The sequence below is a fragment of the Oryza glaberrima genome, chromosome 4 (assembly GCF_000147395.1).
Source record: "Oryza glaberrima chromosome 4, OglaRS2, whole genome shotgun sequence".
NCBI lineage: Eukaryota > Viridiplantae > Streptophyta > Magnoliopsida > Poales > Poaceae > Oryza > Oryza glaberrima.
The window spans coordinates 6030932-6047476 of NC_068329.1; the positions used below are offsets into that span (position 1 = coordinate 6030932).

General features: G+C 36.7%; 1 long non-coding RNA gene across 2 annotated transcripts; it reads right to left on the reverse strand.

Annotated features, from left to right (window-relative positions):
• Window positions 1–1357: 1357 nt before the first annotated feature.
• LOC127772114 (uncharacterized) lies at window positions 1358–16248 on the reverse strand. 2 transcript variants are annotated; one of them, XR_008017283.1, is made up of 4 exons: window positions 16086–16248; window positions 12653–12811; window positions 10418–10873; window positions 1358–1567 (listed from the first exon to the last, which is right to left on the reverse strand). It is a non-coding gene; the product is annotated as an uncharacterized LOC127772114 (long non-coding RNA). The 2 variants fall into 2 exon arrangements; XR_008017284.1 differs by lacking the exon at window positions 1358–1567 and adding an exon at window positions 5302–5451.
• Between the last annotated feature and the right edge of the window lie 297 nt (window positions 16249–16545).

Sequence of the window (16545 nt, forward strand, 5' to 3'; positions counted from 1 at the left end):
ATCTCCCCTATCCTTTCGTCCTCTTCGAACTTCTAATATTAAAGGTAATTTTAGTCCTATTGTTTTTTCCGTGATCGATGGTTTGATGGTGAGCACCCTTTAGCCACAATGTACAACGATGGTTCTGCTCCTGCTGCCAATGCCATAGGGTGCTTCACAAGGATGTCGCTAAGCAATAAATCGTCGTGGAGCTTTTGCATGGTGGGCAACTTTATCTTTCTCGGGCCACATGCATGTTGTTGGTTGCTAGCTTGCACTTCACTTAGTGCATTTTCAAGGTGTTGGTCTGTCCTTCTGCTCTATTAATATATAAGGCAAAAGTCTTTTGCCTTTCCTTCCAAAAAAAAAGGTGTTGGTTTGATTCTCAAGTGATTTATTTGAAAGTCGGAACCCTACAGAATGATAGCCTTAGATTATTTCCAAGAGTTAGAATATGATCGAAAATAGTAGTTCTTTTCTAAAATTTAAAGAAGGTCAACTGGTCTACTGGGGTTGAACTGTTAATTTGATCATAAAGAACACAATGGCACACGCTTTATTTTTTATACTGTATGTTTTATTTGGCTTGGAATATGTGCAAAGTGATATATGATAGCATAATCTTTATTGTCACTTTCTTTCAGTACATTTGATGGATATCTGTTTGGATGACATGCAAATGGTCCAAATACATCTAGTATTTTTTTCTCTACATCTTTTTAAGGCCATATCTTCTACAAGGTAAAATTATACATGTGTAAAATTTATCTTCATTTTTTGACATTGTAGATCTATTTTATTTATGAATGATAGTGAAGTGGTATAAGATGAAATAATATATAGTGTCACTTTTTTCCTATAATTTTTATATATGTTTGAATGACATGCAGACCATCTCAATAAAACTTAAAAGAACGTGTGTCTTAAATTCTAATTGTGATTTTAATCATAAATAACACAATGGTGCAAACAGATAAAAAGACTTAAATGTTATGATTATTTAAAATTTATTTTAAAAAATATATAATTTAAGAGTTATAATTATTTAAAATTTATTGTTATAAATATTTCGGTAAAGAGAAAAGGGAGAAAAATAAACGGAGAGGAGAGATTCGTATGTGCGCGTGCATGACGGGATCCTCTCGCACGGGGCGTCTTCTTTCTATTCTTTTCTTGAAAAATATCAATTTAACCTAACGGATTTTATTATAAATTTGTTGTTACAAATATTTCGGTAAAGAAAAAAGGGAAAAAATAAATTGAAACGTGGTTTGTACGTGGGCGTGCATTCGTACGTGATCCTTATTGTGAATAGAATTGATTGAGCGAGAGAGATTGAGCGAGAGAGAGAATTGAACACAAGAAAATGAGCGGATAACTTTATTGATCAATGCGGTACAATTTATAGATGGGGAAGGGGTGGCAACCGGAGACGCGATGGTTGGGAACCCTAAACCCCTAGGGAAGAGGCGCGGTTGCCTCCGGTTGCGATCCATCCTTTTATATGGATGAGATCACGCTGTTATTTCATAACACCCCCCTTGATCGAATCCATCTTTGATCATTGCTCTTTCATTGTTCCAGATATCTGTAAAGATAATATTAGAAATAATTATAGTTATTATATTAAATACATCACGTAAAACTCCTCGAAAACCCAGTGAGAAAAATAAGGAGAGAACCGTGATATATTATTGACTATTTTTAGATCTCTATGAGTAAAGCTCATAGTATGATACAAAATAGTATAATGTCTACAGTTATCATTTAGTAAAAACCCTAGTGGGGAAAAACCAAGTGATAAGACATATAAGCTTATGTTGATATTACCTCATTAAAAACTTTGGATGAGAAAACCTAAAGGTTAAAACTCATACAAAGGAAAAAGAGTATAATATGACGAAAATAGGTTATTTTCCAGAGGAAGATACTCCCCCTGAATGCTGCAAATTTTTAAGTCGTCTCATAGTAATTCCTTCGACACATTTAAAGAATGTGGAGTATGGCACAGATTTTGTGAATAAATCAGCAAGATTATCACATGACATAGTTTGCAAGATGTTTATCTCTCCATGTTGCTAAAGCTCATGAGGATAAAATAATTTAGGAGCAATATGCTTTGTGATATTGCTCTTAATATAACCAGTTTCCATCTGAACAACATAAGCGTCATTATCTTCATAGATAATGGTAGGTGATTCCAATGAACCAATACCACAAGATGTTAATATGTGGTTAACCATTCTGCGAAGCCATACACATTCACGTGATGCCTCATATAATGCAATTATTTCAGAATGATTTGTGGAAGTGGCTACCAGAGTCTGTTTAGAAGACTTCCATGAAATAGCAGTTCCACCTTATAAAAATACGAATCCTATTTGTGATCTAGCATTGTGGGGATCAGATAGATAGCCAGCATCAATATACCCAATTAAAGTCGAATCCTGGTTCTTTTTAAAGAAAAGTCCAAGACCTTTTGTGCCATTAAGATATCGAAAGACATTCTTAACTCTAGTCCAGTGGCGTTTGGTAGGAGCAGTGCTGTATCTTGCAATAGATTTACCAAGAAAGAAATATCTGGCCTCGTACTATTTGCAAGATACATAAGTGCGCCAATAGCTCTAAGATATGGAAAATCAGGTCCAAGCACATCCTCACCATCTTCCTTTGGTCTAAATGGATCCTTCTCCACGTCTAGAGATCGAACCACCATAGGGGTTTTGGAAGGATATGACTTGTTCATATTAAATTTCTCCAAAATTTTCTGGGTATATGCACTTTGGTGCACCAGGATTCCAGAAGGTAAATGCTCAAGTTGTAGACTTAAGCAAAATTTGGTTTGACCCAAATCCTTCATCTCAAATTCCGTCTTTAAATGATGATGTTCTTGATTAATATCTTGTGTATTGCCAATGATGTTGAGATCATCGACATATACCCGAGATAATACAAAATCCTGTGGGGGACTTTTTGATAAAGACGCATGAGCAATCATCATTTTTAGTGTATCCCTTTAGTGAAAGGAATTCACTTAATCGGTTGTACCACATCCTACCCGATTGTTTTAAGCCATAAAGTGACTTCTGCAACTTAACACAATACATGTTACGATTTACCTTATGATTCGGGATGTCGATTCCGTCAGGAACCTTCATGTAAATATCAGAATCAAGTGACCCATAAAGATATGCTGTCACTACATCCATCATCTGCATAAATAGACGATTTTGTATTCTCAATGATATTAAATATCGGAAAGTTATACCACTCATAACTGGAGAGTAAGTTTCGTCGAAATCAACGCCAGGTTTTTGCGTAAAACCTTGTGCTACAAGCCTTGCTTTATATCTCACCACCTCGTTGTTTTCATTCTGTTTCCGGACGAAAACCCATTTGTATCACATGAAAGATACCACGAGGAGTAGGCATTACAGCCGAGAATACATCTCTTTTGTAAAGCGAGGCTAATTCTGCGTCAATTGTGTTCTTCCATTTGTTCCAGTCAGAGCGCTTTTGACACTCTTTTATAGACCTAGGTTCTGGATCAACTTGGAGGAAATCAGCAATTTGTTCAGAAAAATTAGTGTCGACAATTGTAGCTCTTCTATCAAAAGATTCTCCTGTTATAGAGTAGTTGATGGCAATTTCATCAACCCTTATAGACTTATCGTGATCTCCTGAAACAATGTGTCTATGTTCTTCCGAATTCCTAGTCTCGGCATTGTGCACCACCGAGCTAGGTTGCAGACTATCATGATCTGCTTGATATATAGTATCAATTTGGTGTGTCCCAACTAAAGGTTGGTTTGCATTTACCGTCTTTCTTTGCTTATTAGCAATTGTTTCTCGCTGAGTAGCCATACTTCTTCCTCTCTTTTTAGTGAGTGGAAGTTGAGTGGTTTTATTTGGTACCTCAACTCTTTCTGGCACATTCTGAGCGGGAATGAAAGATTTAGTCACACCTTTATAATTAGTAAATACATCTGGCAGGTTATTTGCAAGTCTTTGTAAATGTATAATTTTCTGAACTTGAAGTTCAGTTTCAGTAGTACGTGGGTCTGAGGCTGGAATACCCTGGGCATCCCAATCAATTTCCTGGCATTCTTTCTGGTATTTGAAGTCTCCCCCTAATGCCGGGAAATGTTCCTCATCAAAGATAGAGTCAGCGAACCGGGTAGTAAATAGATCACCTGTTAAGGGTTCTAAGTACTTTATGATCGACGGAGATTTGAATCCCGCATAGATCCCTACTTTCCTGTGTGGGCCCATAGTGGAATGCTGTGGTGGTGAGATCGGTATGTATACAGCACAACCGAACTTACGCAAATGGGAAATACTTGGAGGATTTCCACATACTAACTGCATTGGGGAAGTTTCATGATATGCAGTTGGTCGTAGTTGGACAAGGTCAGCAGCGTGCAGAACTGCATGACCCCAACACGACGAAGGTAATTTGCAATTCATCAATAATGGTCGAGCAATCAGCTTAATTCTTTTGATCAATGATTCAGCCAAACCATTTTGTGTGTGGACATATGGAACAGAGTGCTGAACCTGAATTCCCAATGCCATACAATAATCATCAAAAGCATGAGATGTAAATTCGGTAGCGTTGTCCATACGGATTGATTGAATCCTATGTTCAGGGTAATTTGCCTTTAGCCTTATAATTTGAGACATTAGTTTGGCAAAGGCTTGGTTTCGTGTCGATAGAAGACACACATGAGACCATCTAGTAGATGCGTCAACCAAAACCATAAAGTATCTGAATGGTCCAGATCTTGACACAATTGGGCTACATATATCCCCTTGAATGCGTTCAAGGAATTTAAGTGGTTCGGCTCTAATTTTGAGATAAGATGGTCTCAAAACCAGTTTCCCAGTAGCACATGCAGTGCATACGAAATCAGAGGAATTGAGAAATTTGTCAGTGATCAAATGATGACCAATAGAGTTGCCAATAATTTTTCTCATCATCCCGATACTGGGGTGCCCAAGTCGATCATGCCAAGTGTGGAATGCATCAACATTTTGAAAAATTACTTTATACGCAACATGTGCAATGGGCTTAATGTATGTATAGTACAATCCCGATGTAAGAGATGGAATTTTCTCGCAAATGCGTTTGCCATATCCGTTTTGTTTGGTTAAGAGAAGAAATTCTTCTCGATTATGCATGTGGGTTTCATTATGAAACCCATTTTGATAGATATCTCTATAACTTAGTAAAGTACGGGTTGAATCAGGATACAATAAAGCATCCTCGATTGTAATTTGTGTACCTATTTGGAGTGTAATAATTGATCGTCTTGAGCCAGCTATCACAGTATTGCACCCAGCGATAGTCAAAACTTTGCCTTCTCTCTTTATGAGAGTTTGAAAGTATTTGATCTCCCTAAGTATAGAGTTTGTGGTACCACTGTCCACAAGACATAATTCCTCTCCAATCGGAGCGATATCCTTAGACATCTATAATGAAAGAAGAATTGCTTAGTGGAGAATTCTTTATCCACAATATATACATACATACAATAATGAAAACATCAAATACATAGTATGACGTTTGCATAGGTTAATAGTACATACTCTAATGACTAGCAAGTCTTATAACCTTATAATATGAGGGAGTTTGTACTTATCTACTTATTACAACCTATTTTGTTTTTACAAACTATAGGATATCAATATAATGTCTCAAACACAGTGAGATTAAAGTAGCTTTATCTCTAAGTGGGACGCACTGAGATTACAGTAAATCTCTAAGTGGGTCCGTTGAGCAGTATTCGATGAGCATGTCATCCATTGCAGAAAGTGCAGCGGTATCCTCTGGGAGAAGAACGAGGGTGTTCTCTGGTTCAATAGGAGCCTGGTGAGAACTTTCAACGTCAGGTCTTTCTTTTGTAAGATTGAAGTGAGCTTCAAATCTTAGTTCCTCAGACTTTTTCTTCCTTTAGGGATTTCTGATACAGGAGAACAAGATGATTTTGGGACGCAACAATCTTTAGCGACATGATAGTCAGATCCACACTTGTTGCAATGCTTGTTGCTATTGCCACTAGGTTGTGGTGTCTTACCCTTCCCTTTTCCTTTCTGTCGACCATTGGATTTGTGCCTTGTTGTTGCATTTGTGTTTTCCAGTCAGATTCTTAGGGTTATTCGAGGAATTTCCCTTGAATCCTTTTAGTGTGATACTGTTGATTCAGTATCTTATCCTCTGGAAACATAGTTGATAGAGTTTTCTCTATCTTCTCTGCTTCCGTTGGCACTTTTCGCAAAACATCAACTTGGAGCAAATGTTATGAACAGCATAATTGTTTTCTGCCACAGTTTTAAAATCCTGTAGGCATAAATGAACCCACTTATAATTAGCCTCAGGCCAAATGAGTTCCTTTCGCTGATCATAACGCTCTTTTAGAGCTTTCCATAGGTTGAGAGGGCTCATCTCCAACATGTACTCATGTTTGAGATCTTTATAGATGTAGAGCCTCAGAAGGGAAAGGGCAATATATAGCTTTCTGTTCTCAACTGGTGGATCCCAATCATTGGGTTCCTCAATTGTATTTGAAATCCCGCAAGAAGAAAAAAATACTTTGATATCAGAAGCCCAAATTGGGTAGTTACTCCCATCAAGGGCGAGTTCATTGAACTCTATAGTTGCCATGTCCCTATAATCATGATTACCATTATTAATTTACAGAGGTAAATTAATAAAAAACATGATATTGCAGTTGTAATCTCAATGCGAAATGTAAGACTTCATATTTTGTAATGTTTCGAAAAGATGTAGGTAATAGACCTGACAATTTGATTTAGAATTCGAATTTAGGTGGCACAAAAGTGGATAATCTCCAAGTAATTAAACAGTGGAGTAGATCTCTTAATAGTGGGCAAGTTATACTTGCTGCCTAGAACATGGTTTCCAGGCAAAAATATTTTGGTGAATATACCGCAGCCAATGTTTAGGACTCCACTACCTTGTGCTCAACCAAATTTCAAATAATCTCATTTTTCAAAACATATTCTCGGAAAATAATACATGTGGGTAATCATCGTGAGATGTAGACCTCTATGAGATGGGCGAGATGCTCGCTGCCTAGGTTATGACCAGTGCGGCCAATTTGTATGACTCCATCAGGTAATCATCTCAAAATGTAGACCACTTGATGATGGACGAGATACTCGCTGCCTAGGTTATGGTCGATTATGACCAAAGTATAGGTCTCCATCTACATGTGATTAATTTCCGAGTCAAAATGTGTAGTCGAACAAGCATTAAATCCTCCATTAATCGTGTTGTACATAATTAATTTGCTAAATCAAAGTACAAAATTTATAGAATTTTGTAAATTAATAAAGCGAGGAAGTAGAGTGTGTCTCGAAATAATATGCAAAAGGCAAGACAACATGAAATTTAGTGAAGCAGGGTATTTAAATAAACACCTATGTTAAGAAACATATAACATCAGTGGTCTACAGGACCATTACATAGTAATTTGTATGACTGATGAACTGATTGTACTAAATTAAATAAAACACAGGGACTTAGATGAAAATTGCTGCTCAATTAGAATTAAAAACTTAAACAAAATGATAAAATGAGTGGTGGGCCGAAATTTAAAGGATTCGGCCCACCACCGTGCAGCTATGGGCCGGCCCGATCGGCCGGCAGGCAAGTGGGGGGGGGGCAGACGGGTGATAGGCCGGCCCATCCGACCCGAAAGGAAAAGAGCAGGGGGGGCGTCGTGAGGGGTCAGGGTTAGAACCCCCTAACCGGCCCCCACGGGTGCGCCGCCGCCGCCGCCCTTTTCGCCGCCATTGTCTCCCCCTGTTGCGCCGCCGATGCCGCCACTATGGGGTGAGCCGCCGCCGCCGCCGAGGGTGCGCCGACGCCGCCGCTGCGCATCATGCAGCCACCGCCGCAGCGGGTCACACCGCCAGCATTTCACCGCCTGCCTCCACCACATCCATCCGCCACATCTGCAACCACGCGTCGTCACGGTCTCCCCCCCATCCACCGGCGGATTGCCGGCCGGGTTAGGCTGATGGCTCCCACTCCTCGTTGAAGTCGGAGGTCGGCCGGACCCGGCTGCCATTTCCCCCCTCCATTCGGGAGCATGTGGCTCTGGGAGCCATGAGGAAACAGTGCCAAAGGTGGCGCAAAGGCCGGGACGGCGAGTAGCGGCTTCACCGGAGTGACGGCCAGACGTGGATGAACGGGGCAAGCGGCGACTCCATCTCCAGCGGGAGGGAGCAGGAGCAATGCTTGATGTTTCACAGGGGGTGGTGGTGACTCCTCATCTAGCAAGAGAGGAGTTGGGCGAAGGTGATGAGAGCGGTCTCGGCGAGGGAGGCCGAGAACGGCATCGAGGATGGAATCAAGGTAAGCATACCTTCTTCGATTTCCTTAGGATCTTCTGTTCTTCGCTTCTTCCTGAGAGCGGAAAAAGTTTCTGTCGCTTTTCCTGTAGATCAAAAAGCGATGTTCTTCCTTCTTTCACTTCGCGATCTCCTTCGCGAGAGTGAAAGTGCTGATAACGTATTGTGAATAGAATTGATTGAGCGAGAGAGAGAATTGAACACAAGAAAATGAGCGGATAAATTTATTGATCAATGCGGTACAATTTGTAGATGGGGAAGGGGTGGCAACCGGAGACGCGATAGTTGGGAACCATCGCATCCGTTGCCAAGGAGTGCCTAGGGAATAGGCACGGTTGCCTCTGGTTGCGATCCATCCTTTTATATGGATGAGATCACCCTGTTATTTCATAACAATCCTCTCGCACGGCGGAAAAGCTAATGGACGATCGATCGCCCATAGCGATCAGGGCGATCGACCCCTCCTTCTCCACGTGGTTTTCTTTTTTGGTACCGCATTACTTTCCTATTTTAGTAAATTTATGCATCTAAAGTTTGTACACCTCAAGTTTACACATCTAAAGTTTATACACCTAAAGTTTATAGACCCAAAGTTTAAAAGTCAAAAGTTTATATACCTGATTCAAATTTGAATTTGAACTCAATTTTTTTTATATATTTAGTATTTCTATACACCTAAAGTTTAGAGTCCCAAAGTTTATAAGTCAAAAGTTTTTATATCCGATTCAAATTTGAATTTGAATTCAAATATTTTTTATATATAGTATTTTCTATACATCTAAAGTTTATAGACCCAAAGTTTATAAGTCAAAAGTTTATATACCCGATTCAAATTTGAATTTGAATTCAAATATTTTTTTTTATATATAGTATTTTCTATACATCTAAAGTTTATAGACCCAAAGTTTATAAGTCAAAAGTTTATATACCCGATTCAAATTTAAATTTGAATTCAAATATTTTTTATGTATAGTATTTCTATACATAAATTTTTCTAGCTGTTTTTTTTTAAAAAAAATTGATGGTGTAGTAGGAAGAGAAAAAGGGAAAGTGAAAGGGGTAGAGGAGGGGGATGGGGGTCGATCGCCTGTAGCGATCGATCACCCATTTGCTTCCCCCTCCTACGGGCCGTGTTTTCTTTAAAAAAATCAATCTAATCTCTAACGGTTAGGAAGGTTGGGCCCATTAATTTTAATGAAAATTAATGGTTCAATTTTTTTCGTTAAATTTCCACGTGGTGATCTATAAGCGTTTTAAGGAATACTACGTGGCATCAATTTTTTTTGTTAAATTTCCACGTGGCGATCTATAAGCGTTTTAAGGAATAAATACTATGTGGCATCTTGATAGTGTTTTAAGGGAGTTTAATGGACTTTTAGTATATATTAATTTTGATGAAAATCAATGGTTGAAATTTTTTCTTTAAATTGCAACGTGGCAGTATAGGAGCATTTTAAGAAATGCTACGTGACAGCTTGAGAGCGTTTTCTGAGTGTGTAATGGAATTTTAGTATGTAATAGATTGACCGCACCTTCTTACACTTAAAAAAAAAGTCAAGAGAGAAGCCAAGCATGCATCATAGTCAAACTGAAATGAAGGAAAGAGCAAATTGAAGTCTACTGGGATATTTTATATGATATATATATATATATATATATATATACACATATATATATATATATATATATATACACATATATATATATATATACACATATATATATATATATACATATATATGAAATACTCCATCCGTTCTAAAATATAGTTACTATGGATCTGGAGTACCAATAAGGGATTCAGTATGGTCCTTAGTCTTTTTAGGGAAACAAAACAAAAAAGGTCTTCCCACACATGAGTCTAATTTGACAGTAGGATTTACCAGGCAAAAATTGTGTTCTACCATCAAATCATTAAGTCACAGCACATGCATATACGAGCTCCAGATGCTCTCAATAAATTTCATAAATTATTAAGACTACCATCAAACCACTAAATGTTGCAATATCATAAATTATTACGGCTGCAATATCATAAGGTGGTTTGAAATGTATATACCTGTCATTTGTGAGTTCGAAAATTTGCGCAGATCGAATATACTGAGGAGCAATTCCGACAGGAAAAACGACCTCATCTTGAGCACTGTAGCTATATCTGTCGCCTAATGTTTGAGAAATCCATATTCCTCCAGGAGCATATATCTCATAACGGTATAAGAGAACACTTCCAGGGTTGACACTGGGATACCAGGAACTGCTTATGGTAGTGCTAACATACGCATGAGTTGTGTCTCTTCGAGTGTCAAGAGGCCTCCCAAGGCCTCTAGTCACATAATGCTCCAAATTGAAGCACATTTCATCTGGAGAGGCAGGAGAGGCACGCCTGGCTTCGAATCCATTTTGAAACACGAATTCATATGGGGCTCTATCCCATCGGAACACATGGCGCGTGATATCTTTTTCTCCATCAGAACTTCTGTACTCAATGGCAGGTAGAGTTGAAGAAATCGAGCACCTGAGATGAGCAGGAACCCCAGAAACAAAAATGACAAACGATAATATCATTATTACTGGCTTGGCAATGTTGGACCAAATTTAAACACAAATAGAGCATAAATTTAAAATTTTAAAAAATGAATGAACAAATGTAATTGAGCTGAGAAAGGTCGATCAAGATGTCAGCTGGGAATAATAAAGTATGTGTGAATTGTTTGTCGAACTACTAGAAAACCATTTGTTGCCATGAAAAAAATCGTGGCATCAATACTAAAATTGTGGCAATAGATACATATTGCTACAATTTTAAAATCGTTGCTAGCCGTTGTAATAAATATGGTGGTAATAGGTTATTGCAACGATTTTTATTTAATGGTAATAAATTTCGGTGTTGCCACAGAATGGACGTGGTAAAAAATCATATTGCAACACTTCACATCGTTGTAATAAAAATTATTGCCACCATATGTGGCATTAGTTCTACGTACCAAATTAAAAGTTCAAATATTAATCTATCATCCTATCTGTATCTTGGCTAGGATTCAAACCCAAGACCTATCATTCACGTGCTCTCTCCTTTACCAACTCACCTACGCATCAATTCTGTTGGAAAATACATATCGTTCCATTTGAGCCAACCTAACTGAGATTTGAATCATAGATTTGAATATCTAAAAGATTTCAAATGAAAAATTTATCACCTATAAAATTAAATTGTAGATCTCGTTGGGAGCTATAATTTCCATATAAAATTTGTCTCAATCAATGTTCATATGAAAAAAATTAAGTTAAATTATGAGACGATATTTTTTTAGTGCAACGAATTTGTTGATCGTGGCAACAAAAAATAATGAAAAGTAATTAACTTCACAGCCATGTACTACGTAATTTGCCACAAAAATTAAAATTGTGGTGATATAACATGTTTTTTTGCCACAGTAAGATCTTTTTGGCGATATCTCATTTTCTATTGCAACGAAAGTACTAAATTACAATCGTTGCAATAAAATATAGTTATTTACCACAGAAAAATTATCATCATAATAGTACAATATATTGCTACGAATTATTTTTTGTTCTAATAATTTGATAGGAATAGCTCAATTACGTACGTCTTCCACAGTATCAGAAAAATAAGCACCAAAATAAAAAGAAAAAAAACTCCATCCTTCTTTTTTTTATGGAACCCATCCTATTATTTGTCCAATACCCTCATTGAAGATCATTTACATAGTTGAACAACAAGCTGTTCGTCAAAATCAAGGCCAGAGTTCTACTAGAAAAAATGGCCACCCGTTGTAACGGGTAAAGGCTATTTTAATCTTATTTTTGTTATACGGTTTATTTAAGTAAAATTCACTATGGGAATTCGCTAGGATATGTATTTTTTTAGAAAATCATGAGCTGTAATTAGGAGTTCAATCGTGTCAAGTTAACATGCAAGTTTTTTTAAAGAGATTTCTTATACAACTCCTTTTGTATTTCTAAAAAGAACAAATATAAAAACCGACTTAAATACGGATATGTATTTTTAAAAGTGAACGAACTTACAAATGTACTCATACACGGATGATGTATCAAAGTATCGGCAAAAACATCTTCAACTTTTATAATATTAGAGAAGAGATGTCATGCTAATTTTGCTGTGGGGAAGAAGTGTCCCATATATAAAACAATATTGTGTAATATATGTGTTCTGTTCAACGAATTTTCAGCAGTTGATTTTTTTTATATAGTACAACTTCTACATTAACCTAAATTTTATTAGGCCAATAAGTGTTATAGATATGATGAGTACCTGGCGTTGTAATTGTAGATTGCTTCTACAAGGGACTGAGCTGCGAGTTCATCTGTTTTGTTCACAGGTTGACGAAAGGATGCAGCAGCACCTCGCCATGGCGAATCTGCTGATATCGACATTAATAATAAGTCTGAGCTCCTGATTAAATACCTGCAACTGCAAATATGTACAGTAAAACATCTTTTCATGGCACATTTTGCGTGCTAGACGAAATAAACAATTACAAGCAAGACCTACAACTCATAATTGAGTAAGGACACTCGTAAAGAAAGAATGTTTAACACTCTACGATAGTGTTTCTTTTTATTACAAGGCAGGTATACATCGAAACTCCTAATGGACGATTGATCGTCAGGAGCGATCGGGTCTCCCCTCTCTCCTCCACGTAGTTTCTTTTTTGGTACCGCATTACTTTCCTATTTTAGTAAATTTATGCATATAAAGTGTACACATCTAAAGTTTACAGACTCAAAATTTACAAATCAAAAGTTTATATACTCGATTTAAATTTAAATTTGAATTCAAATATTTTTTATATATAGTATTTCTATACATCTAAAGTTTATAGACCCAAAGTTTATGTCAAAAGTTTACATACCCGATTCAAATTTGAATTTGAATTATATCCGATTCAAATTTGAATTTGAATTATATCCGATTCAAATTTGAATTTGAATTCGAATTTAAATATTTTTTATGTATAGTACTTCTATACATCTAAAGTTTATATACCTAAAGTTTATAGACCCAAAGTTTATAAGTCAAAACTTTACATATCCGATTCAATTTTGAATTTAAATTCTAATATTAGTTTATAGACCAAAAGTTTATAAGTCAAAAGTTTACATACCCGTTTCAAATTTAAATTTAAATTCAAATATTTTTTATATATAGTATTTCTATAAAAAAAATTTCCAACTTTGTTTTTATATATATTTTTTAAATTTATAGTGTAGTAGTAAGAGAAGAAGGGGAGGAGGAAGGGAGGAGAGGTGTGTACAAGGCGCATGGGGATCGATCGCGATCGATAGCCCATTAGCCACACCCGGTATACATGCCCAATAATATCACGCATATATACATCACAGTAATGCGGTATCCACCAACAAAATGATCGGTAAAGTAAAAGACAGTAACCAAACCTAATTATATGGACAGCATGGAAGACAAAATGAATTTAAACCACTATACATATTATTTAAGAAAAACAAATCCGAATACATGCTGGAGAATGATATATACTTGTTGCAAATTTCTTAAATAAGTCTTGGTAATTATGCTTGGTTGGGATAGTTTCTGATATCTGGACGTATTTTTGAAAATGGATAGTGTTGGGCAGATAATTTTCAGATAGTATAAAAAAAACAAATACAGAGAGTTTAAATGGAAGTGAATAAGGTAATATCACTATCCAGCGGATATTGGAAATGATTGGAAACTATCTAGAGTTTTTCCTAAATATTTGAGATAGAGAGGAATTTTTAGAAAACACAAGTATATAAAGTCGGATGAATATAAACTCTATATCAAAATTGTAGAGCTTGACGAGATCTACAACTTTGTTGTTGATAACTTTATCATCTAAGATCATTTAGGGGCTCTAAATATTCGTTACAAAATCACATTTCTATTTCTACAAAATCTTATATAGATGATTCCAATGACTTCCGAAAGAGACATACTCTATATCAAATCAAAGTTGCAGAGGTCGATGGGATTTACTACTTTATAGCTTATGTCCTCATTTTAAATTATTTGAAGTGCATAGCAAACAGTATAAGTTTCGGAGTGGTGAGATAAAATCAATAACATCCTCAATCTGGACAACAAGACCTCGTTAGGTAAGTCGGTAAGTATGCTATGTATATGGAAGAAGAATTCTTGTGTTCAATTAAGGGACCGGAAAGTAGAAAGTCATTTTCACGTGTGTATTTCTTAGGGGTCCGAGTATAAAAATCGGTGGTCACAAACGGTTGCGGAAGCACAATTTAAGAGGGTCTTTTTTTTTATTTTGGTAAATATTCGCTACCATATTTATTTTGTTTCGTATTCGCTCCTTATATGTATTTAATATTATTTTCGATTCTGATTGAAAAAATATATGAGAACAAACATAATAACGTTTGGTCTATTTCTGATCCGTTCTCATACCTAATTAAACCCATACATGAGTACGTATGTGACCAATGCTTGAACCACGCACGCGGGGTGCTCTTTATTACTTCCTTGGTCTAAAATATAAGAATTTAGCTCCGGACGAGACATATTCTAGTACTCCATCCATCTCAAAATATAATCCCTTATATTTTAGGATGGAGGGAGTACTACGAATCCGAATATGCACCCATCTTCACATTCATATTATAAGGATATATCTCGTTTAATAATATATATGTTCTATTATTTTAGACGAAGAAGCATATAATTTTGATTTAGTTATAATCATGAGGCGATACTATGACCAGAGAGAATTAGAATGTTGTGTTTGGACCAAAGAAACAAATTACAATGTGATCATAGCTTGTGTCTACTATATTTCATAAATTATGAATTGGTTGAACTAAAGTTCTTTGTTTATGTAAACTGGAATCACTCTAAATAAAATACAACCGTACCGCATTTAAAAGCCGGGACGCGCACTTGCACGCCCTTGCTTTTGTGACTGACGCGCAAGCGCATGCGTTCAGACTGGCTACTAATTGACCTAAGTGTAAAATAATAACCACTTTGTATTTTGTATTTTTCAATAAAGAACATACTATAACTTTGGGCCTACGCAATTAGAGTCATACAACAAAACTTCACGGTTACACCAAAGGTGTGATAAACAATCTGCAACTCGAATATGACAGGTGGGAACTAAATAAAATTTGGACTATAATTCGGCTTGGCTTTAAAAATTTAGACTTATAATTTCCGGTTCACCACTCTCTCTCACGATCATCAGCTAGCTCATCGCCTTACATCTCTTCCCTGACCAATTGTCGTCCCCACATTCGACCGCTCGATCGACTACTGCTTTCTTCTTCTTCTAGCTTCATTAACACCATATCGGATCCTCTACCATATACTGAATCTCATCCAACCCCAATTCTTTCCACCTCTATAGCCAAATCAAACAGAAGTCCACTTTGCTTGTATGTTAATTTGTTCCTCACCAGAATCAGTTTTAATCATCCCTGTTGATAAATGTGTGATTATTGATAGTACGATACTGTGATTTTGTGATTCCTATTTGTGAATCTACTATTTTTCTTTTTCGAACTAAACAGAAGATGCACATGCAAAACACACCTACACAAATATACGGATAATCATAAATCTACGAGTACGGTATATATCTAATACACGCTTAAAGAGACAGAGATTAACAGTAGATCCCTAGCCTTACTAAATTGTAGGAAATAACGGGAAGTGATTAGAACCTTACTTGTGTGATGCCTCTGCTTCTTATTTCTTCAGCTTTCCTTTACTTCTGCCTTTCTCTCTGCTGACCTTCCTCCTCCAGTTCTCTCAACTTTGCCAACCAGGAAGCTACGTCGTTTTGAGCTTGATGGATGCAACGGAGAAGATGGAGTCCTTTAGTTTTGGGAGCTCGGGCATGAGCCGTAAGGTTCTTGCGGTGGTGGTGGCCGTGGAGGATGTGCTTTTAAAATTTAGGAAAAAAAATTAAAAATATTCTGTTGCTCTTCTTCTTGGTGGCATCTTGCCTAAACTATTTCTATTGGCCGCTGTTAATTACTTCCCATATAATATAGCAATCTAAAATCGGATGAGACATTTCGTAGTAAAACGAATTTAGATAAAAGAATATCCAGATTTATTATTCTATGAAATATCACATATGATCCTAGATTAGAACGGAGGGAGTAATATTCTTCTCACCTAGG